Source organism: Eretmochelys imbricata, chromosome 22 (genome assembly GCF_965152235.1).
Source record: "Eretmochelys imbricata isolate rEreImb1 chromosome 22, rEreImb1.hap1, whole genome shotgun sequence".
NCBI classification, from domain to species: domain Eukaryota; kingdom Metazoa; phylum Chordata; order Testudines; family Cheloniidae; genus Eretmochelys; species Eretmochelys imbricata.
In genome coordinates this window covers 761,685-784,702 of record NC_135593.1, presented here as the reverse complement: position 1 = coordinate 784,702, position 23,018 = coordinate 761,685, and the positions used below count along the sequence as shown (strand labels likewise).

At 50.0% G+C, this 23,018-nt stretch overlaps 1 non-coding gene across 1 annotated transcript; it reads left to right on the top strand.

Moving 5' to 3' along the window:
• The first annotated feature begins 329 nt into the window (after positions 1 to 329).
• TRNAF-GAA (transfer RNA phenylalanine (anticodon GAA)) lies at positions 330 to 402 on the top strand. Its single transcript has one exon. It is a non-coding gene; the product is annotated as a tRNA-Phe (tRNA).
• The last annotated feature ends 22,616 nt before the right edge of the window (positions 403 to 23,018 follow it).

Here is a 23,018-nt window from a genome sequence, read left to right as displayed (position 1 = left end):
ACTTCCCTCCCTAAATGACGTACAGTAGGGGAAGCCAGGACAACAGGGTGGGGTGGCAAGTGGTGGCCAGACTCTCACCACCAGGATCTAGTCTAGCTCAGGGTCAAGCTCAACTTCCTCCATGGGCGACTGGCCCCCAGTCTGCTTCGGCCACCAGGTCAACCTAAGAACTAAGGGAGGAATGGGGTGAGGAAGCAAGTCAAGCTGAGCAAGGCAGGCAAAAGCAAGTCTTGCCTTCATGGGCCACTCAGAACAACGTCCTTTTTGTGTGCCAAGGCTGACAAAAACATCCCGGACAGAGCAGCAGGTGAAAGGAGTGCTATGCGGCTGCCGAAGTAGCTCAGTTGGGAGAGCGTTAGACTGAAGATCTAAAGGTCCCTGGTTCAATCCCGGGCTTTGGCAGGTCCTTTCATCCCTCTTTGTGGAGGGGTGGCTTGTTTTCTGGAGCACAGCAGCACCTTTCCCTGCTACAGTGTCCAGTCCAAAATATCAGCCGCCTGGTGCAAAAACGCTATCTTAGGGTGTAAACAGGAGGCTTCCAGCACTGGGACACCTGACAGGGAGCTCAGTGGGGGGTGTAACAGCTGCTGACACTGAGGGTCCTGGGCTAAATCCACTTGCAGGTGGAAGTGTTTCAATTTATTTCATTGACAATGAGTAAGGCAAAGATTTAATCACAGGTATTTTTCATAAAAGTCATGAGCAGGTCACAGGCAAGAAACAAAAAATTATTGCCCGTGACCCGTCCATGATTTAAACCATAGATACCTCTCATTGAATCTTGCAGGGAGGGGATCCCTGGGAGTCTGCAGCACCAGCTGTGGGGGGAGGGAGTCTGGGTCGCCCATAGCACCAGCTACCAGGGGAGAAGCCCTGGGGTAGGCTGCCACCGCAGGGGGGGTAACCCAGGGACTGAGCAGCTGCTCCCACTGCCCCCAGGACAGCTGCCGGGAGCCACTGAGCTGCGGCTGCTCTCACTGCCCCCAGGACCACTGCTCAAATGATCCCCAGGGCCAGCTGCATTGGCCGCTGCTCTGGTGGTCCCTGGGGCTACCTGCTTGGGCGGCCCTGGAGTCAGCCACACTGGCCGCTGCAGAAGTCATGGAGGTCACAGGAAGTCACAGAATCCGTCACTTCCACAACCTCCCAGATGGTCACGGATCCTTAATAATGAGACAGGGAACTGTGAGTTTCATTGTAAATCCACCTCTGCCTGCAGCCCCTGCTCTCCCAGCCCTGAGCTCCCCACTCGCTGCTCTGCTGGCGCCCCTCATTCCCGACCCGCATGACCTGCTATCTCAGCCCTGGGCTCCCTCCACACCTCTGCAATCTATATGTTTTATGGAAATATGCTTATAAGTGTGAATATGGTGTAACTGGATTATGCTTTATGCAAAAGGGTCTCTGGTAAGGTCTCATTACAAGGCTTATCATCTCCTGAGTGTGGTCATCCTATCTGTATCATTCTTGTACACGTATCTTTCTTGTGTCTGAAGCTAGAAATATGAAGTATGAATCTGAAGTCCCGTTGTAATTATGGAAAGTGTGGCCTGTTGATGATGGTTTGGAAGCTTGATGGCTCCCACTGACTGGGACAATTGGTTGTAAATGGCTCTGTTCACTTGGTGCGGACTAGCCCTGGAGGAATGGAGACAAGGGGGCTCACAGGACATGTGACATGTCCGGAAGTTGCGGACACAGGAAGTGAGTGCTGCTCTCAGGACGCCATTAGGAGAAGGTCAGAGGCCCCCAAGGGGGGGGCGGAGGGTGACGTGGGAGGAGCGTGCCTCTCTCCAGTCCTCAGTCACGTGTCGCGCGCGAGCCAGAAGCAGCCCAGCCCCGACCCCACCCTGCCCTGGTCCGAGTCTGCGCCCCCGAATCCCTCCCCGAACCATGTGCTCCCTCAGCCCACCCTCCCCAACACCTCCTATAGTCCCTCCCACACCCTCCGCAGCATTGGCCCCTGACACTCCTCCAGCCCCCACATGGGCGCCTCCATCCCCCCATCCACCCCACCCCCGCCCTCGATCCAGGGGATCCCTCAGACCCCACTCCCCAAACTCCCCCCTAGAATCATAGAATCATAGAATATCAGGGTTGGAAGGGACCTCAGGAGGTCATCTAGTCCAACCCCCTGCTCAAAAGCAGGACCAATCCCCAATTAAATCATCCCAGCCAGGGCTTTGTCAAGCCTGACCTTAAAAACTTCTAAGGAAAGAGATTCTACCACATCCCTAGGTACCGCATTCCAATGTTTCACCACCCTCCTAGTGAAAAAGTTTTTCCTAATATCCAATCTAAACCTCCCCACTGCAACTTGAGACCATTACTTCTTCTCCTGTCCTCTTCCACCACTGAAAATAGTCTAGAACCATCCTCTCTGGAACCACCTCTCAGGTAGCTGAAAGCAGCTATCAAATCCCCCCTCATTCTTCTCTTCTGCAGGCTAAACAATCCCAGCTCCCTCAGCCTTTCCTCATAAGTCATGTGTTCTAGACCCCTAATCATTTTTGTTGCCCTTCACTGGACTCTTTCCAATTTATCCACATCCTTCTTGTAGTGTGGGGCCCAAAACTGGACACAGTACTCCAGATGAGGCCTCACCAATGTCGAATAGAGGGGGACGATCACGTCCCTCGATCTGCTCGCTATGCCCCTACTTATACATCCCAAAATGCCATTGGCCTTCCTGGCAACAAGGGCACACTGCTGACTCATATCCAGCTTCTCGTCCACTGTCACCCCTAGGTCCTTTTCTGCAGAACTGCTGCCTAGCCATTCAGTCCCTAGTCTGTAGCTGTGCATTGGGTTCTTTCGTCCTAAGTGCAGGACCCTGCACTTATCCTTATTGAATCTCATCAGATTTCTTTTGTCCCAATCCTCCAATTTGTCTAGGTCCCTCTGTATCCTATCCCTACCCTCCAGCGTATCTACCACTCCTCCCAGTTTAGTATCATCCGCAAATTTGCTGGGAGTGCAATCCACACCAACCTCCAGATCATTTATGAAAATATTGAACAAAACCGGCCCCAGGACCGACCCCTGGGGCACTCCACTTGACACTGGCTGCCAACTAGACATGGAGCCATTGATCACTACCCGTTGAGCCCGACAATCTAGCCAACTTTCTACCCACCTTATAGAGCATTCATCCAGCCCATACTTCTTTAACTTGCTGACAAGAATACTGTGGGAGACCGTGTCAAAAGCTTTGCTAAAGTCAAGAAACAATACATCCACTGCTTTCCCTTCATCCACAGAACCAGTAATCTCATCATAGAAGGCAATTAGATTAGTCAGGCATGACCTTCCCTTGGTGAATCCATGCTGACTGTTCCTGATCACTTTCCTCTCATGTAAGTTCTTCAGGATTGATTCTTTGAGGACCTGCTCCATGATTTTTCCGGGGACTGAAGTGAGGCTGACTGGCCTGTAGTTCCCAGGATCCTCCTTCTTCCCTTTTTTAAAGATGGGCACTACATTAGCCTTTTTCCAGTCAACTGGGACTTCCCCTGTTCGCCGCAAGTTTTCAAAGATAATGGCCAATGGCTCTGCAATCACAGCCACCAATTCCTTTAGCACTCTCGGATGCAACTCGTCCAGCCCCATGGACTTGTGCATGTCCAGCTTTTCTAAATAGTCCCTAAACACCTCTTTCTCCACAGAGGGCTGGCCATCTATTCCCCATGTTGTGATGCCCAGCGCAGTAGTCTGGGAGCTGACCTTGTTAGTGAAGACAGAGGAAAAAAAGCATTGAGTACATTAGCTTTTTCCACATCCTCTGTCACTAGGTTGCCTCCCTCATTCATAAGGGGCCCACACTTTCCTTGGCTTTCTTCTTGTTGCCAACATACCTGAAGAAACCCTTAGATTCATAGAATGTCAGAGTTGGAAGGGACCTCAGGAGGTCATCTAGTCCAACCCCCTGCTCCAAGCAGGACCAATCCCCAATTTTGACCCAGAACTCCCTAAATGGCCCCCTCAAGGATTGAACTCACAACCTTGGGTTTAGCAGGCCAATGCTCAAACCACTGAGCTATCCCTCCCCTTCTTGTTACTCTTGACATCTCTCGCTAGCTGCAGCTCCAGGTGTGATTTAGCCCTTCTGATTTCATTCCTACATGCCCGAGCAATATCTTTATACTCTTCCCTGGTCATATGTCCAACCTTCCACTTCTTGTAAGCTTCTTTTTTATGTTTAAGATCGCTAGTTCACCCCAACCCTTTTCCTCATCCCTCGGCCCCGAGCGTCCCCCGAAATGTGCTGCCACCCCCAACCTCCTCCCCCCGTCCTCAGCACCCCGCCCCCAAAGGACTCCCACCCCTTTCCCCATTGCTGGCCCCCACTTTCTCGTCACCCCTCCCCCAGTCCATCCACAGTGTGCCAGGTTCCTCATCTCCAATCTCTGCTACCCCCCAACCTGCTGGGTTCCCCTTTTCAGCCAGCGTGGGGCCCTCAAACACGCCCCCAACCTGTCCCCTCTGGTGTCTCTAAATCCCCTATTCCCGCAGTACACCTTGGTAACCCTTCCCTCCTCTACCTCGAATCCTCCTATTCCCTTCCCTTCGGTCCTCCTGAATGCCTCAACCCCACAGTCCTCCCCCACACTCATTCACATGCTGAGCTACTCCTTCAGGGGCCCCCACAGCCCACCAAACTTCTCCATCCATGAGCCCTGTGGCCCTGTGGCCGGGCGGGGGAGCAAGCTCCCAATGTGGCTGGGCTAGGTGTGGGTGTGAATCTTTTCCTGTCTGGTGTGTGCTGGGCTCACAAAGACTCTTTGATCCCTCAGGGTGGGGTGTGGTTTTTGGCCAAAGGTGACACCGTTTGGGAGCCCTGTGGATGCGATGGGGTGTCTGGAATGGGGTGTGTGTGATTCCACCGTGCCCCTTCCCCCTGCTTGCAGAGCTGAGGACAGATGGGTCTGAGAAGCAGAGCAGGAGTTCTGGGAAGGAGAAGAGCAATATGAAGATAGCATCTAAGATGAGGCCAGGTGACTCTGTGGAGGGAGACATGCTGGACAATGCCAAGGATTGGGGAGACAACCAAGTGTGAGCCCAAGGCGCAAAGAGAGCTGGGGGAAAGTGTCTGTGTCTTTAACACTTCCCTGTCCTCTCTCACAGGTGGAGTCCAAGAGGGATAGGAAGGAGAAGACGAGTGCCCCAGTACTCAAGAATAATAAGGTGCATCCTAGCTGGGCCCAGGGCTCTGCGGGGTTAAGAGCAGTGGAAGGGACAAGAGTCTCCTGTGCACAGTGACGATTTTGGGTGCAGGTGCACTGGGGTGCTTCTAATTGTAGCTCCCAGAACATCATGGGAAGGGGGTTCAGGGTAGAGCCCTGGGGTGTGGGAGATGCAAGAAGCTAGAGCCTCGCCATCACGGCAGAGTATGACAATAACTTTTGTTTTTCCTTCTTGCGTTGTGTTTGGCACCAAGGGAAAAGAAGTGTGTAAGTGTGTGTGTGTATGTTGGAGGGTGAGGGGGGCGGGGACAGAGTCCGTCCTGGTGGAGAGATGGAAAGCAAGCGAGAGCGCAAACACTGTTAATGCCAGGCAAGACCTGTTCAGCTGGGAGTGGAGCAGCTGTCTCTGTCTGTGAGAGGAGTGCTTGGTTTGGGGACTGCTCATCTCTCTTGGTGGGAGTGGTGTGTCCAAGCCCAGCAGGAGGTTGGATCCAGGAGGGTGACTCCAGGTGCTGAGTTACTTTAATTTCTCCTATTCCCCCTCTCTCTCTGTCTTGTCTTCTGTGCTGGACAACGCCCCTTCTCTCTCTCTTTGTCGTGCCTCCTACCGCAGGCCATGGGCAGGAGAAGTGCGCATTGATCCCCACAGGCTTGGTCTCGAGAGCCTGCACCATCTGGCAGGAGGGAAGAGAATCATAGCAGGTCCTGGAGGCGACAATGGGGGAGGTGGGGTGACTGGCCACGCAGCCCGTTGGCTCTGTCTCTTTCCTTCACGTGGGGCTGCTCTAGATCATGTGGGAGACGGAGGGAGGCCGAGCTGTCGCGCACCAGTAGAGCTGTGGGCAGGGCTGTCTCCCTCATCGGTTATTTCCTGAACTTGCAGATGAGTCGCCCAGGAGCCCCAGGCAGAGGAGAAGCTGGAAGAAGTGGAGCTGAGCAGGCTGGACATCCCGGGAAGCAGAGATGAACAGTCCTGAGCTTTCTGCCTTTCCCACACTGGGTGTGAGTCAGCGGTGACGGCACTCTCTTCCTCAGCTCTTCCCAGGTTAGATTCCTTCAGAGGCCATGAGCTGCACGTGGTATTAAGGGCAGGGGAAGAGACAATCGTCTCCTGTACAGAGTGACTCCTTTGGGTGCAGGTGCAGAGGGGGGATTTTTAATTGTTTCTGTCATGGCATAACGGGAGGAGGGTTGAAGCCAGAGCCCTGGGGTGTGGTAGGAGCGAGAAGAGGTGCCTCGCCACCATTGTTTTTTCTTTCCCTCTTGTGTTGTGTTTAATACCAAGGGGAAAGAAGTCGTGAGGACGGAGTCCAGCCCCGAGGTGAGATGGAAAGTGAGCGAGAGCAGTGACAGCGTGAATCCTGTTGTTGCCAGGCAAGAGCTGTCCAGCTGGGAGCAAAGCAGCTGTCGCTGTCAGTAAGGTAAGTGTCTGGTTCAGGGCGGGCTCTGGTCACTGCCACCCCTGGCTCCAAGCAGGGACTTCCCGTTAGCTGGGTGTGGGTTTCCTGACGAGCTGTGGCTTGAAGGGAGATGATGTTGCCATTTGTGGGGGCTGGTCATCTCTCTGGCCAGGAGTGGGGTGTGCTCCCTAGCAGAAGGTTGAATCCATGAGGGTGACTCCCAGTTCTGAGTTTCTTTCCTTCTTCCCAGGTTTCTCTCTCTCTCTGTCTTCTCTACTGTGTTGGCCAACTCACACTCAAACTCTCTCTCTCCTTTCATGGACACTTGTTATGTTCAGTTGCCTGCATCCTCTTCCTCTGCTCCCCCTTCCCCAGTCTCCTCTGGGCTAGGCTGGGTCTATCTGCCTATGGCCATGGTCTCTGCCCTACTGGGCTAAGTGCCTTGCCCCTCCCACCCAGTATCTTCCTAGAGAGTTTGGGGAGACTTCATTGGTGTAACTGGGTCACAGCGTGAGTGGCCAGTCATGTCTTTGGGGCTGTGGGGTCTGAGATGGAGAGGGGTGGATTTGTGGTCATGGCTTTGGGCACAGGAGAAGTGGGGCTGGGATTAGAGATGCCTAGAACCCCCCTTATCATCCCTGGCTCCATTACTGCATCACCCAAAAGCCTCGCTCGGGGTCCACGCCCAGTACTAGGTTTCCGACGGTGCCACTGGTTAGTTGGTCTTTCTCTGCATCCCCAGAACCCCTCCCCAGAGTCTGTCATTGCTTCACCTAAAAGCTGCTTCCCCTTTGGGTCTCTGTGTTCTGGGGTCTCTGCTGTCATCAGGGACACTGCTCTGGCTATGGGCAGGTGCTCAGCAAGGTGAGGGTTGTAACTCAGAGCTTTCTTCATCAGAAATTTAAATAAAATTAGCCCTTGGCTCATTCCTTAAGGTTCAGAGTAACACACAGGCACACGCCTGCTCACCGGGGTATGTGTGGGTTGGTGTCAGGGTGCAGGGCCCCCTGGTGACCAGGTGAGGCAGTTCATGGTGAATATCTCTCTTGTTGGGGCAATGACAACTGCTGCCCAGGTGGGATAGTGCCCTATGTGTATCTCCCCCCCCAGCACTGTGGTAGTGACCCCTGCTGGCCAGGCACCACTGGTAGCCAGATGAGTCAGTGCTCTAGGTGTGTTCTTCACCTCCCCCAAGGTGGCAGGGTGCCTGGGTGGTCGTGTTAGGTATCTTCCAACCCCCTTGTGGCAGTGAGCCCTGTTCCGGGTGCACATCACTCCCCCACTAGGGATGTGCACTGGTGGCCAAATGGGGCAGCTCCCTCTGTGTAGTCCCCCACCCCCTCTATGGCCAGCTATTTCAGGCACTAATCCCTGGCATCCACATGGGGCAATACCCTCTATATATCCCCCAATTGGGGCAGTGCTCTGTGCGTGTGTGTTCGTCTCCCCTGTCAAGGTTCCTTCCCCACTCTGAACTCTAGGGTACAGATGTGGGGACCTGCATGAAAACCTCCTTAGCTTACTTTTACTAGCTTAGGTTAAAACTTCCCCAAGGTACAAATTAATTTTACCCTTTGCCCTTGGAATTTCCACTGCCACCACCTAACTTTATCTGGGTTTACCGGGAAACGTAGTTTGGACACGTCTTCCCCCCAAAATCCTCCCAACCCTTGCACCGCACTTCCTGGGGAAGGTTTGGTAAAAATCCTCACCAATTTGCATAGGTGACCACAGACCCAAACTCTTGGATCTTAGAACAATGAAAAAGCATTCAGTTTTCTTAAAAGAAGACTTTTAATAGAAGTACAGGAATCCCCTCTGTAAAATCAGGATGGTAGATACCTTACAGGGTAATTAGATTCAAAACATAGAGAATCCCTCCAGGCAAAACCTTAAGTTACAAAAAAACCCACACAGACAGGGATAGTCATTCTATTCAGCACAGTTCTTTACTCAGCCATTTAAAGAAATCATAATCTAACACATACCTAGCTAGATTTCTTACTAAAAGTTTTAAGCCTCCATTCCTGTTCTGTCCCTGGCAAAAGCAGTATACAGACAGACCCAGACCCTTTGTTTTTCCCCGTCCTCCCAGCTTTTGAAAGTCTCTTGTCTCCTCATTGGTCATTTTGGTCAGGTGCCAGCGAGGTTACCTTCAGCTTCTTAACCCTTTACAGGTGAGAGGATTTTTCCTCTGGCCAGGAGGGATTTTAAAGGGGTTTTACCCTTCCCTGTATTTTTATGACATCCCCTATTTGGGTAGTGACTGCTGGTGGCTAAGTGAGGCAGTGGCCTTTGATTTCCTCTTCTCTCCCCGCACTCCCACATCTGAGGTAGTGCCCCCTGTTGGCCGGTTGAGGCACTGCCGGATGTGTGTATCTACTAATTGGAGCCGTGGTGGCCTGGTGTGGCAGTGCCCTACTGGTATCTCCCTCCCACAACAGACAGACACACACCGTTGTGGTAGCGGCCACTTCAGGCCGTGGCCTGTTTATCATCCCCCCCCCCCCACCATTGCAGCGGTGACGCCTGGTGGCCACGTGAGGCAGTGCCCTGCATGTGTCCCCCCGGCCAGTGCTGCAGTGACCCCTGGTGCCCAGTTTGAGAACAGGTTTTGTGAACCTCATGTGTAGCCTGCGTGTACCGCACGTCTTGGGGCAGTGAAGTGTGGTAGCCAGCTAAAACAGGGCACAGTCTGGTGGCCACGTAGGGCAGTGGCCTGTGTGTACATCTCCACTGGCACCGTGACCCCTGGTGTCTTGGTACGAAGATGCAGCTACATCTGGGTTACACAGGGGGGCTGTATATAGGCCAATGGGGATAGGCCCCCCACTGTTCCAGGAAGTAGACAAGGTCTAAGATACCAGAGCAACTGCTGCTGCTATTTCAACAGGAAGAGAAGGAGGAGGCTGCAGGATGGTGAAGGAGAGAAAATCAACACTGCAGGAGCAGGAGAAGGTAAAGACCAGGAGAATCCAGAAGCCAAGTCACCAGAGAGGCACAGGGAACCTCTCTGCAACCTCCCCAAAACTCTCATTTGAAGAGGGGTGTGGACTGTGGACTGTGTCCCCTGCCATGAGCCGCTCAGGAGAGCTGAGGGCACCTCCACGACCCCAGCGCACCCCCCCAGCCCTCTGCCCTGACTCCTGCACCCCCACAACCCCAATCCCCCTGCCCTGACTCCTGCACCCCACACACACACCCAGCCCCCTGCCTTGACTCCCGCACCCCCCACGAACACCCTCAGCCCTCTGCCCTGACTCCTGTACCCCCCACAACCCCAGCCCTGACTCCTGCATCCCCTCACACACACCCAGTCTCTAGTCCTGACTCCTGCACCCCTCCCCACATCCCGGCCCCCACCCTGAGCTCCAAACGGGAGCTCCTGCACCCTCCCCCCCACATACCAACCTTCACCCCTCGCACTGAATGGGAGCTGCCCCAAGTAAGCACTCCACACCCCCAATCTCCTGCCCCAACCCTGAGCCCCCTTCCTCATTCTACCTCCTGTTCAGACCCTGCACCCCAACCCCCAGCCTTCTCCTTCACACCCAGCCCTGTGCTCAGTGCACCCCCACCCTCAGCTCAGTTCAGAGCGAGATGAAGAGAATGGGCTAGAACCAGGGTCAAGGTAGGTACCCACTCTATGTGGGCAGGAGTGGGGGGGATCCTGTTTACCCCCTTCCCAGACCTGCTCTGCTTGCAGTTTACCCCCAGCCCCTTTCTTGCTTCAAGGACCAATCCTAGCTCCTGCCCCACTGTGCTTTTGCCCTCAGCCCTGCCTAGCTCCAATCAACAGGGACTAATCCTCCCCCATCCCTCACTGTGCTCATCTTGCCCCTGTCACCTGCCTCACTCCAGATGGGGACCAATCCTTCCTCCTGCCCCCCATGCCCAACTTTGAGGGTGGATAAAAATCAATGACTTTTTAAAAAAAAATCGAATAATCTGATTTTTTTTAATTTAAATTGGATTTTTGAGGAAAAAAATCTGAAGATTGTTTTAATTAAGGTACATCAGAGATGCCTAGTTTTGCCATTCTCAAACTGTGGATTTGTGTCTCCAGAGGTAACGTGCTTGTTAACAGCAAAAATGTTTCAAATAAATAAATAATATAGAGAGGTGAGAAATAACAGACCTCAACTCTATTGTCCCTCTGCAAATATGTGGACACAGGGTCAACCCCTTGCCTCTCTTTAAAAGTGAAAAGTTTCAAAAAGTTCAATGAATAGAAGATTGTTTGGGGCAGAATAGATCTGGACAAGGAAAACAAGTCTGGAGATAAATGTGAGAAGTGAGGGACATATGCTTTTTGTTAAACTATTATGTTTGCTGTTGAAGAAAAATATCCAGAATACTTCACGTGGTTGTTTTAGTTAAATAAAACAATTTAAATATCTGTCTGGGGATGTTCTCTTCCTAATACAGCCTGGCAAGAAAATCCCCCAAATATTAATGATTAACCTGTTGAATTGGAGAGAGTTCACCTCCCAATAACTTCATAAATCTCTGCTTCATTTACCTTTGGTAAATGAAATAACCAAACACTCATTCATTTTGTGACATAGCTGTAAAACTCATCTGAAAAGTTTTCAAAATAAATCATGGTTTAAAAATGTATAGTGTTCCCTTCTAAAAGTGAAACCTACATTGAACTCTGACTTGTGAAGAATATGTATTAAGGTTATAACAACCAACAAGAATGCACTTTTATGTAAAAAACCATGATTAAATGGAGTCTTCCTGACGAGGTTTTCATGCAGGTCCCCACCTCTGTACCCTTGAGTTCACTAGGCAAAACCTTAAGTTACAAAAAAAGACACACAGATAGGAATAGTCATTCTATTCAGCACAGCTCTTCTCTCAGCCATTTAAAGAAATCATAATCTAACACATATCTAGCTAGATTACTTACTAAGTTCTAAGACTCCATTCCTGTTCTGTCCCCGGCAAAATCATCATACAGACAGACACAGACCCTTTGTTTTTCTCCCTCCTCCCAGCTTTAGAAAGTCTCTTGTCTCCTCATTGGTCATTTTGGTCAGGTGCCAGCGAGGTTAACTTTAGATTCTTAACCTTTTACAGGTGAGAGGATTTTTCCTCTGGCCAGGAGGGATTTTTAAAGTGGTTTACCCTTCCCTTTATTTTTATGACATTCCCCCCAAATCTCAGCTAGGGTGAAACGCTGGCTAGGATTTCTTCCTGGAGCTCTAGGAAAAACAGAGTTAATAAGACACATGCACCTCTAAATATACTACCAAGTACATAAAGACGAACAATATTTTCCACATCTCAAAGACAATTTAACCAGTTGATTCTGGGAAACTTTCACGGGAGAGTGCATCAGCCACTTTGTTAGAAGCTCCTGACATGTGTTGGATGTCGAAATCAAAATCTTCTAGAGCTAAACTCCACCGAATAAGTTTTTTGTTATTTCCCATGGTGCTGTGAAGACACTGTAGTGCAGCATGGTCGGTTTGCAGGTGGAAACGCCATCCCCAAACATATGGGCGTAGCTTTTCCAGGGCATAGACATTGGCGTAACATTCTTTTTCAGTGACTGACCAGTTGCTTTCCCTCTCAGACAGTTTTTTGCTGAGAAACACTACAGGGTGGAAATCTTGATCAGGTCCTTTCAGCATTAAAACTGCTCCCACACCACGCTCGGACGCATCTGTGGTTACCAGGAACGGTTTGTCAAAGTCTGGGGCCCTTAGTACAGGGTCAGACATGAGGGTCGCTTTAAGCTTGTTAAAGGCCTTCTGACACTTTTCGGTCCACTGAACAGCATTTGGCTGTTTCTTTTTGGTTAGGTCTGTCAGTGGGGCAGCTTTTTGGCTGTATTGCGGTACAAAACGTCTGTAATAACCGGCCAAGCCTAAGAAGGATTGAACCTGTTTCTTTGACTTTGGGACAGGCCACTTTTGGATAGCATGCACTTTGGCCTGTAGGGGGCTGATAGACCACCTGGTGTCCAAGGTAAGTCACTCTGTTTAGGCCTATTTGACACTTCTTAGCCTTAACAGTTAGTCCTGCCTCCCTTATGCGCTCAAGGACTTTTTGTAGATGTTCCAGGTGGTCTGCCCAGGAATCCGAAAATATGGCCACATCGTCAAGGTAGGCGACTGCATATTCTCCTAATCCTGCTAGGAGACAATCTACAAGTCTTTGGAAGGTGGCGGGTGCATTTCGCAGGCCGAAAGGGAGGACATTAAATTCATATAGCCCGAGATATGTGGTGAAGCCTGACCTTTCCTTGGCAGATTCATCTAGCTGTACTTGCCAGTACCCCTTGGTTAAGTCCAAGGTAGAGATGAACTGGGCCCATCCCAGTTTCTCTAATAGTTCATCTGTGCGTGGCATAGGATAGTTGTCTGGGCGAGTTACAGTATTTATCTTATGGTAGTCCACGCAAAAACGTATTTCCCCATCTGGTTTGGGAACTAGAACCACTGGAGAGTCCCATGCACTTTCAGAGGGGCTGATTACACCCATCTGTAACATATCCTGCATCTCCCATTCTATAGCTTTAGCTTGAGGAGACACCCAGTAAGGTTGGACCTTAATTGGGCGAGCATTACCTGTGTCAATGGAGTGGTATGCCTGTTCAGTCAGTCCTGGGATGGCTGAGAACGTTGGCGCATACCTAGTGCACAGCTCCTGGATCTGCTGTCACTGCATACGCCCAAGGGTCATGGAGAGGTTCACCTCTTCCACACCACCAGCACTTTTCCCTTCATAGCAGATACCTTCAGGCCACTCAGCGTCGTCTCCTCCCTGGGCTGTAAACTGACAAACCTTTAATTCTCTGGAATGAAAGGGCTTTAGAGAATTAATATGGTACACCTTAAGCTTTCAGTTGGAAGTGGGAAATGCTATGAGATAATTAACAGCTCCCAGGCGCTCCTGGACTGTGAATGGCCCTTCCCACGATGCTTCCATTTTATGGGCCTGGAGCGACTTTAAGACCATGATCTGGTCCCCTACTTTGAAGGAACACTCTCTGGCATGTTTATCATACCAGGCTTTTTGCTCTTTTTGAGCATCCTGTAAGTTTTTTTAGCACGGGCTAAAGAGGTTCAGAGGGTGTTTTATAGGTTGGTTACAAAGTCCAGAATGTTAGTTCCTGGAGAAGGTGTAAATCCCTCCCATTGCTGCTTCACCAACTGCAATGGCCCCTTAACCTCACGGCCATATACAAGTTCAAATGGGGAAAACCTTAAACTAGGATGTGGTACAGATCTGTAGGCAAAGAGCAACTGCTGCAACACTAGGTCCCAGTCATTGGAGTGCTCATTTACGAATTTACGTATCATGGCCCCCAAAGTTCCATTAAACTTCTCCACCATGCCATTTGTTTGATGGTGGTAAGGAGTGGCAACCAAGCGATTTACCCCATGAGCTTCCCAAAGTTTTTCCATAGTTCCTGCCAGGAAATTAGTCCCTGCATCTGTGAGGAAGTCGGAGGGCCAACCTACCCTGGCAAAAATGTCTGCTAGTGCCTGGCACACACTTTTAGCCCTGGTGTTGTTTAGAGCTACTGCTTCCAGCCATCGAGTGGCAAAATCCATGAAAGTCAGTATGTCCTGCTTTCCTCTGGGTGTCTTTTTCGGAAAAGGACCCAAAATATCCACAGCTACTCGCTGAAATGGAACTTCAATGATGGGGAGTGGCTGGAGAGGAGCTTTGACCTGGTCTTGGGGTTTTCCCACTCTTTGGCATACTTCACAAGACCGGACATAGGTAGAAACTTCCCTTCCCATTCCCTCCCACTGGAATGAACCCCCTAAATGGTCTTTGGTCCTGTTCACCCCAGCATGGCCACTAGGGTGATCGTGGGCTAAGCTCAAGAGCTTGGCCCGGTATTTAGTTGGAACTACCAACTGTCTCTGAGGATGCCAGTCTTCCTGTTGTCCCCCAGAAAGAGTTTCCTCATATAAAAGTCGTCTATCTACAACAAACCTGGATCGATTAGAAGAGCTGAGAGGCGGTGGGTTGCTCCGTGCCACCGTCCAAGCTCTCTGGAGGCTTTCATCTGCTTCCTGTTCGGTCTGGAACTGTTCCCTTGATGCTGGAGGGATCAGTTCCTCATGGGATTGTGGACCTAGGCTTGGTCCCTCTGGAAGCGATGTAGGTGATGGGGCTGTTTCTGTTGACTGTGAACCGCTTTCCGCTGGTGCACTATGTTGGGGTTCAGGCTCCGGCTGAGCCTCTTGTGTAGGGTTATCAGCTGCTGCCGGTTCAGGTTCAGTGGGGCCCTCTGGTGTTGAGGTTGCAAATACTGGATTCAGTGCTGACACTGGGTCTGGTGTTGGTTGTTCCGCTGGTTCCGGTTCTGGGATTGGTTCCGTCTGGGTCTCTGGGACTGAATCCACTACTGCTGTTGCAGACCTTGGCCTGGGATCCAGGCCCATCACCTCTGACTGGGTCCTGATAGAAGTTTCCGGAACAGAGCTAGGCCTCACGGCTTGTTTAGCCTGGCTGCGGGTGACCATTCCCACCCTCTTGGCCCGCTTCACATGATTGGCCAAGTCTTCCCCCAACAGCATGGGGATGGGATAATCATCATAGACTGCAAAAGTCCACGTTCCTGACCAGCCCTGGTACTCGACAGGCAACTTGGCTGTAGGCAAATCGAAAGAGTTGGACCTGAAGGGTTGAATCGCCACTTGGATCTCTGGGTTGATTAAACTGGGGTCCACTAAGGAAGCATGGATAGCTGACACTTGTGCTCTGGTGTCCCTCCACACAGTGACCTTCTTTCCGCCCACACTCACAGTTTCCCTCCGCTTCAAAGGTATCTGGGAGGTATCTGGGCCTGCGGACCTCTGGTGTGATTCCGGTGCAATGAACTGTAATTTGTTGGGGTTTTGTTCAATATCTTCATAAATGATCTGGAGGATGGTGTGGATTGCACTCTCAGTAAATTTGCGGATGATACTAAACTGGGAGGAGTGGTAGATATGCTGGAGGGCAGGGATAGGATACAGAGGGACCTTGACAAATTGGAGGATTGGGCCAAAAGAAATCTGATGAGGTTCAATAAGGATAAGTGCAGGGTCCTGCACTTAGAACCCAATTCACCGCTACAGACTAGGGACCAAATGGCTAGGCAGCAGTTCTGCGGAAAAGGACCTAGGGGTGACAGTGGACGAGAAGCTGGATATGAATCAGCAATGTGCCCTTGTTGCCAAGAAGGCCAATGGCATTTTGGGATGTATAAGTAGGGGCATTGCCAGCAGATCGAGAGACGTGATCGTCCCCCTCTATTCGACATTGGTGAGGCCTCATCTGGAGTACTGTGTCCAGTTTTGGGCCCCACACTACAAGAAGGATGTGGATAAATTGGAGAGAGTCCAGCGAAGGGCAACAAAAATGATTAGGGGTCTGGAACACATGACTTCTGAGGAGAGGCTGAGGGAACTGGGATTGTTTTGTCTGCGGAAGAGAAGAATGAGTGGGGATTTGATAGCTGCTTTCAACTACCTGAGAGGTGGTTCCAGAGAGGATGGTTCTAGACTATTCTCAGTTGTAGAAGAGGACAGGACAAGGAGTAATGGTCTCAAGTTGCAGTGGGGGAGGTTTAGGTTGGATATTAAGAAAAACTTCTTCACTAGGAGGATGGTGAGACACTGGAATGCATTACCTAGGGAGTGTGGAAGTATAACATTGTGGAAGTATAACATTGTATAAGGGGACATGCTGGATACATTGTATATGAGAGGGCATGCCCAAACATGTTACAAAGTATCTGAGGGAGCACAGGTAGGGACAGTTAGCTTTTGAATGGAGAAGCAATTAAGATAGAGCCAGCACATCTAAGAAGCAGGCATCAGAATGGAAGATGTGAAGGGCAATTAGTTAAGTTAACTGGAAGCTGTTAAAGGAGATTGTTAAGGGTTTCAGGTAATTGAAGATACGTGACTGGTCTCAGGGATCTCGAAGGATGGTGGCTAAAATCTTTTTTCTTCTTTTGTCTGTAACTTCTCTGTAACTTGTTCTCCAAAAAACTGTATAAATTAAAAGACACAAGCCCCACTCGGGGGGCTCACTTCTAAATGTATTAGCAGAGCAGCTGTGCTAATAAAACAGAGTGGTCTGATAAATTGTGAGTCTGAGTCAAACTTTGACAGGAGGTGGTAGAATCTCCTTCCTTAGAAGTTTTTAAGGTCAGGCTTGACAAAGCCCTGGCTGGGATGATTTAATTGGGGATTGGTCCTGCTTTGAGCAGGGGGTTGGACTAGATAACCTCCTGAGGTCCCTTCCAACCCTGATATTCTATGATTCTATAATTCTATGATTCTATATCTGGGAAGTAAAGATTTCCCATTATCACACAGTTGCCATTAGTATTTACTTCATTAAAAACATTAAAGAGGTCTCTATCCATATCCAAATTAGATCCCGGCAGTCTATAGCACACCCCAAGCAATATCCCAGGGGAGGCTTTAGTAGTTTTCTTCCCCAATGAGATTTTTGCCCAGACTCTGTCTTATCCATTCCATTGCTTCTTATTTCTTTACAATCTACCTCATCATTGATATACAATGCTACTCCACCAACTTTGCCTTTATTTCGGTCTTTCCTAAACAGCACATACCCTTCAATACCTGAACTCCAGTCATGACCACTATTCCACCGTGTTTCTGTTATCCCCACAAAATCTGGTTTCACTTCCTGCACCAGAAGCTCTAGTTCCTGCATTTTGTTACCTAGGCTCCTCGCATTGGTGTACAAACATCTTTATTTTTGCTGTTTGCCCTCAGTCACATTCTTTACCCGATTAGGCATTGACATTCTACCGCCAGAATGACCTATTAGACTGGTATCCACACTGCCCTTCCTCCTTATGTCCATTCTCCTACTCACAGCTGTATCCTTTATTATTTTGTTTTCTTCCCTCTCAATATTAAAATCCGGTGTGGAGATTACCTGGATATCTTCCAACCATCTCCCCCAAATTCCTAGTTTAAAGCTCTCTTAATCAGTTGTGCCAGCTTCCTTCTGAGAAGTCTATTTCCTTCCCTACTTAAGTCCATCCGGAGAGAACAGTCCTCTGTCCATGAATGCCTCCCAGTGGCCATACATCCCAAAGCCCTCCTTATAGCACCACTGCCTGAGCCATCTGTTGATAGTCATAATCTTGTCACACCTTTGTTGCCCACCTCTAGGAACAGGCAGAAACCCACTGAAGATCACCTGAGCCTCAATTTCCTAAAGCTTCTTCCCCAGTCTGGCATAGTCTTCCTTGATACTTTCCAACGAGAATCTGTCGGTATCATCTGTTCCCACATGAAGGAAGATCAGTGGATTCACAAACACAAACACACCTCCTGGTGTTGGGAGGGGAAGAGGAGAAAGGACAAAAGATGCAAGAGAAGAAGAGAAAGGAGGGAGGAATGGAGGAAAAGGCGAAATAAAAAGGACAAACCCTCATGTCCCCAGTGATTCTAAGGGACAGAATTTAGGTGAGGAATAAAATTCTGCCTCCTTAAGCTTGTGTTTTCCATGCCTAGAATTCAACTGTCACCAGATAGATCCGACTGTATAGGTTTCAGACCTGAGGAGGCTCTTACCTTCTCAACAGGGACTTCTGTTTTCTATCAAAAAATCAATTAAAGGAAAGAAGAAACTCTACAGAGGTTCCCACTGGTGCTCACGTACGTGACCCCTGATCCCCTCTTAGTCCTCACGGAGAGACCTCGAGAAGGAGACTCGCTGAAGTGAAGCCACGGGGGTCGCTGAGGTTTCCCTGGCCCCTCCCCATCCTGCCTGGCTGATGTAAGTATCCGTCTGTGTGGCCACCACCTCCCCACGACCTTTGACCAATCGGCTGAGCTCCTGCAAAAGGCTTGTGTGATGTCACTGCCACCCCCCTCCCTTGCCGTGCTCATGTCCTGCCACTGGCCAGACACGTTGGAAGTTTGAACTTCTCCCTGGGGTTCGCCCCACTCAATGAGGATTCATTCCAGGAACAGAGCAGGATTGACTTTTTGTGGGCCTGGTACCAAACATATTTGTGGGCCCCCCTGGGGAATGAAGAGGCTGGGGCAAGAACACAGCGGGCAGGGTGAATTTGATTTAAATCACTTATCAGGAAGACTCCATTTAATCATGGTTTTCTACATAAAAGTGCATTCTTGTTGGTTGTTATAACCTTAATACATATTCTTCACAAAGCAGAATTCGATATAGGTTTCACTTTTAGAAGGGAAACAGCATACATTTTTAAACCGTGATTTATTTTGAAAACTTTTCAGATGAGTTTTACAGCTATGTCACAAAACGAATGAGTGTTTGGTTATTTCATTACCAAACTTAACTGAAGCAGAGATTTATGAAGTTATTGGAAGGTGAACTCTTTCCAATTCAACAGGTTAATCATTAATATTTGGAGGATTTTCTTGCCAGGCTGTATTAGGAAGAGAACATCCCCAGACAGACATTTAAATTGTTTTATTTAACTAAAACAACCAAATGAAGTATTCTGGATATTTTTCTTCAACAGCAAACATAATAGTTTAACAAAAAGCATATGCGCCGCACTTCTCACATTTATCTCCAGACTTCTTTTCCTTGTCCAGATCTATTCTACCCCCAACAATCTTCTATTCATTGAACTTTTTGAAACTTTTCACTTTTAAAGAGAGGCAAGGGGTTGACCCTGTGTCCACATATTTGCAGAGGGACAATAGAGTTGAGGTCTGTTATTTCTCACCTCTCTATATTATTTATTTATTTGAAACATTTTTGCTGTTAACAAGCACCTTACCTCTGTAGACACAAATCCACAGTTTGAGAACTGCAAAACTAAGCATCTCTGATGTACCTTAATTAAAACAATCTTTAGATATTTTTTCCTCAAAACTCCAATTTAAATTAAAAAAATCAGATTATTAGATTTTTTTTTAAAAAGTCACTGATTTTTATCCACCCTCAAAGTTGGGCATGGGGGGTGGAGGGAAGGATTGGTCCCCATCTGGAGTGAGGCAGGCGACAGGGGCAAGATGAGCACAGCGGGGGATGGGGGGAGGATTAGTCCCTGTTGACTGGAGCAAGGCAGGGGCTGAGTGCAAAAACACAGTGGGGCAGGAGCTAGGGTTGGTCCTTGAAGCAAGAAAGGGGCTGGGGGTAAACTGCAAGCAGAGCAGGTCTGGGGAGGGGGTAAACAGGATCCCCCCCACTCCTGCCCACATAGAGTGGGTACCTACCTTCTCCCTGGTTCTAGCCCATTCTCTTTGTCTCACTCTGCACTGAGCTGAGGGTGGGGGTGCACTGAGCACAGGGCTGGGTGAGAAGGAGAAGGCTGGGAGTTGGGGTGCAGGGTCTGAACAGGAGGTAGAATGAGGGAGGGGGCTCAGGGTTGGGGCAGGAGGTTGGGGGTGTGGAGCGCTTACCTGGGGCAGCTCCCATTCGGTGCGAGGGGTGCGGGTTGGTATGTGGAGCAGAGCTCCCGTTTGGTGCTCAGGGTGGGGGTGGAGATGTGTGGGGGGTGCAGGAGTCAGAACTGGGGACTGGGTGTGCGTGAGGGGGGTGCAGGAATCAGGTCTGGGGCGTGCAGGAGTCAGGGCAGAGGGCTGCGTGTGTGGGAGAGGGCTGCAGGGGTCAGGGCTGGGGAGGTGCACGGGAGCCGTGGGGGTGCTCCCAGGCCCCTGCCCTGAGCGGTTCACAGGAGGAGGCTGGAGGGGGGGCTGGAGGGGGTATACCCCAATTACGCCCCCTTCCTTAAGGCCCTGTCCCCGCCTCTTCTCCACGTCCCCCTATCTCTGCCTGGCACACTGCGGACCAGGGGCAGGGGACAGAGGTGGGGCGAGTCCGTAGCGAGCTGCAGGGCGCGGAGGGAGCTTTGCTGCCAGCGGCCTCAGAGCAGCAGGACTAAGCCCGGGGCGCAGCCCCACCAAGCTTCTCCCCCGCCGGGGAGAGCGGGGGCGGAGAAGAGTGCCTGGGCTGGGGCCCCCCTACCCCAGACTCCCCCGCCCCCCATCTCCAGCAGTCCGGCCATCCCCCACTTTTTTTTTGCGCTTGGGGCGGCCCTGATTCGGGTGTGCCTGGGCCCACCCCATGCGCACGCCTCTGAAGCTAGCATTAGTGTGTGATCCTTGAGAGCCCCGGAGCTGTGCTGCCCCTGAGTAGTGTGAGCGGGAATTGTGCTTTTTCACACTGCTTGTGAACACACGGGGGTCCAACTAGCCGGCTTTCAGCTCCCCCACTACAAAAAGTGATCAAGCCCTTCCTGTACCACAAACCCAGGGCCTTGAAGGGACAGGTCAGCGCGGAGAATTCAGGGCTTGCCAACAGGGGGACACTCAGCAAAATGAATTTTGATTAGTAGAAGGTGTGAGTTGAAAGTGGATTAGTTAAATGGCATCAAACCCCTCACTAACCCCATCAAAGAACTGACCTTACATAGCGCATCAGAGCGCAAAGCTATTTCTCTATGTTTTTTGGGAGAAAGCTCCATATTGCACAGTCCACACCCCTCTTCAAATGAGAGATTTGGGGAGGTTGCAGAGAGGTTCCCTGTGCCTCTCTGGTGACTTGGCTTCTGGATTCTCCTGGTCTTTACCTTCTCCTGCTCCTGCAGTGTTGATTTTCTCTCCTTCACCATCCTGCAGCCTCCTCCTTCTCTTCCTGTTGAAATAGCAGCAGCAGTTGCTCTGGTATCTTAGCCCTTGTCTACTTCCTGGAACAGTGGGGGGCCTATCCCCATTGGCCTATATACAGCCCCCCTGTGTAACCCAGATGTGGCTGCATCTTAGTACCAAGACACCAGGGGTCACGGTGCCAGTGGAGATGTACACACAGGCCACTGCCCTACGTGGCCACCAGACTGTGCCCTGTTTTAGCTGGCTACCACACTTCACTGCCCCAAGACGTGCGGTACACGCAGGCTACACATGAGGTTCACAAAACCTGTTCTCAAACTGGGCACCAGGCGTCACCGCTGCAATGGTGGGGGGGGGATGATAAACAGGCCACGGCCTGAAGTGGCCGCTACCACAACGGTGTGTGTCTGTCTGTTGTGGGAGGGAGATACCAGTAGGGCACTGCCACACCAGGCCACCACGGGGAGGTCACGGCTCCAATTAGTAGATACACGCATCAGGCAGTGCCTCAACTGGCCAGCAGGGGGCACTACCTCAGATGTGGGAGTGCAGGGAGAGAAGAGGAAATCAAAGGCCACTGCCTCACTTAGCCACCAGCAGTCACTACCCAAATAGGGGATGTCATAAAAATAAAGGGAAGGGTAAAACCCCTTTAAAATCCCTCCTGGCCAGAGAAAAAATCCTCTCACCTGTAAAGGGTTAAGAAGCTGAAGGTAACCTCACTGGCACCTGACCAAAATGACCAATGAGGAGACAAGAGACTTTCAAAAGCTGGGAGGACGGGGAAAAAACAAAGGGTCTGGGTCTTTCTGTATGCTGCTTTTGCCAGGGACAGAACCGGAATGGAGTCTTAGAACTTTTAATAAGTAATCTAGCTAGGTATGTGTTAGATTATGATTTCTTTAAATGGCTGAGTAAAGAATTGTGCTGAATAGAATGACTATTCCCGTCTGTGTGTCTTTTTTGTAACCTAAGGTTTTGCCTAAAGAGATTCTCTATGTTTTGAATCTAATTACCCTGTAAGGTATCTACCATCCTGACTTTACAGAGGTGATTCCTTTACTTCTATTAAAAGTCTTCTTGTAGGAAAACTGAATGCTTTTTCATTGTTCTAAGATCCAAGGGTTTGGGTCTGTGGTCACCTATGCAAATTGGTGAGGATTTTTACCAAACCTTCCCCAGGAAGTGGGATGCAAGGGTTGGGAGGATTTTGTGGGGAAAGATGTGTCCAAACTACATTTCCCAGTAAACCCAGTTAAAGTTTGGTGGTGGCAGTAGATATTCCAAGGGCAAAGGGAAAAATTAATTTGTATCTTGGGGAAGTTTTAACCTAAGCTGCTAAAAGTAAGCTAAGGAGGTTTTCATGCAGGTCCTCACATCTTCCCCTAGAGTTCAGAGTGGGGAAGAAACCTTGACATGGCGGCAGAGTGGTGGGATTAACCTGAAATCCTTTTGAGATCAATTTGAGATTTTCTGAACCAGAAAAACAGATTTTAAAAAAGGAAATATTTTTTTTTCCTTTGGGGCTCCTGGAAAGGAGGACCAACTGAAAGCAGCTAGTTTTTTCTCTGCTTTGGGGCCAGAGCAGAGACAAAAGGGGATTATCTTTGTGAATTGCATGTTTTCTTTGCCTGGAGGCAAAGTATCTAATCTCCTGCAGGGAAATTCACAGTCTTCACAAACCAGAGGTTTCCCCCCCCCCCCAAAAGTAAATAGGGGGGTGTTCTACCCATTTCCCTGGAGACAAAAGTGGCAGGGCTTTTTTTTAGGATTTTGATTTCTTTTTTACAAGGAGCACAGGTTTGAAAAGGAATATTTTTTCCTTTGGT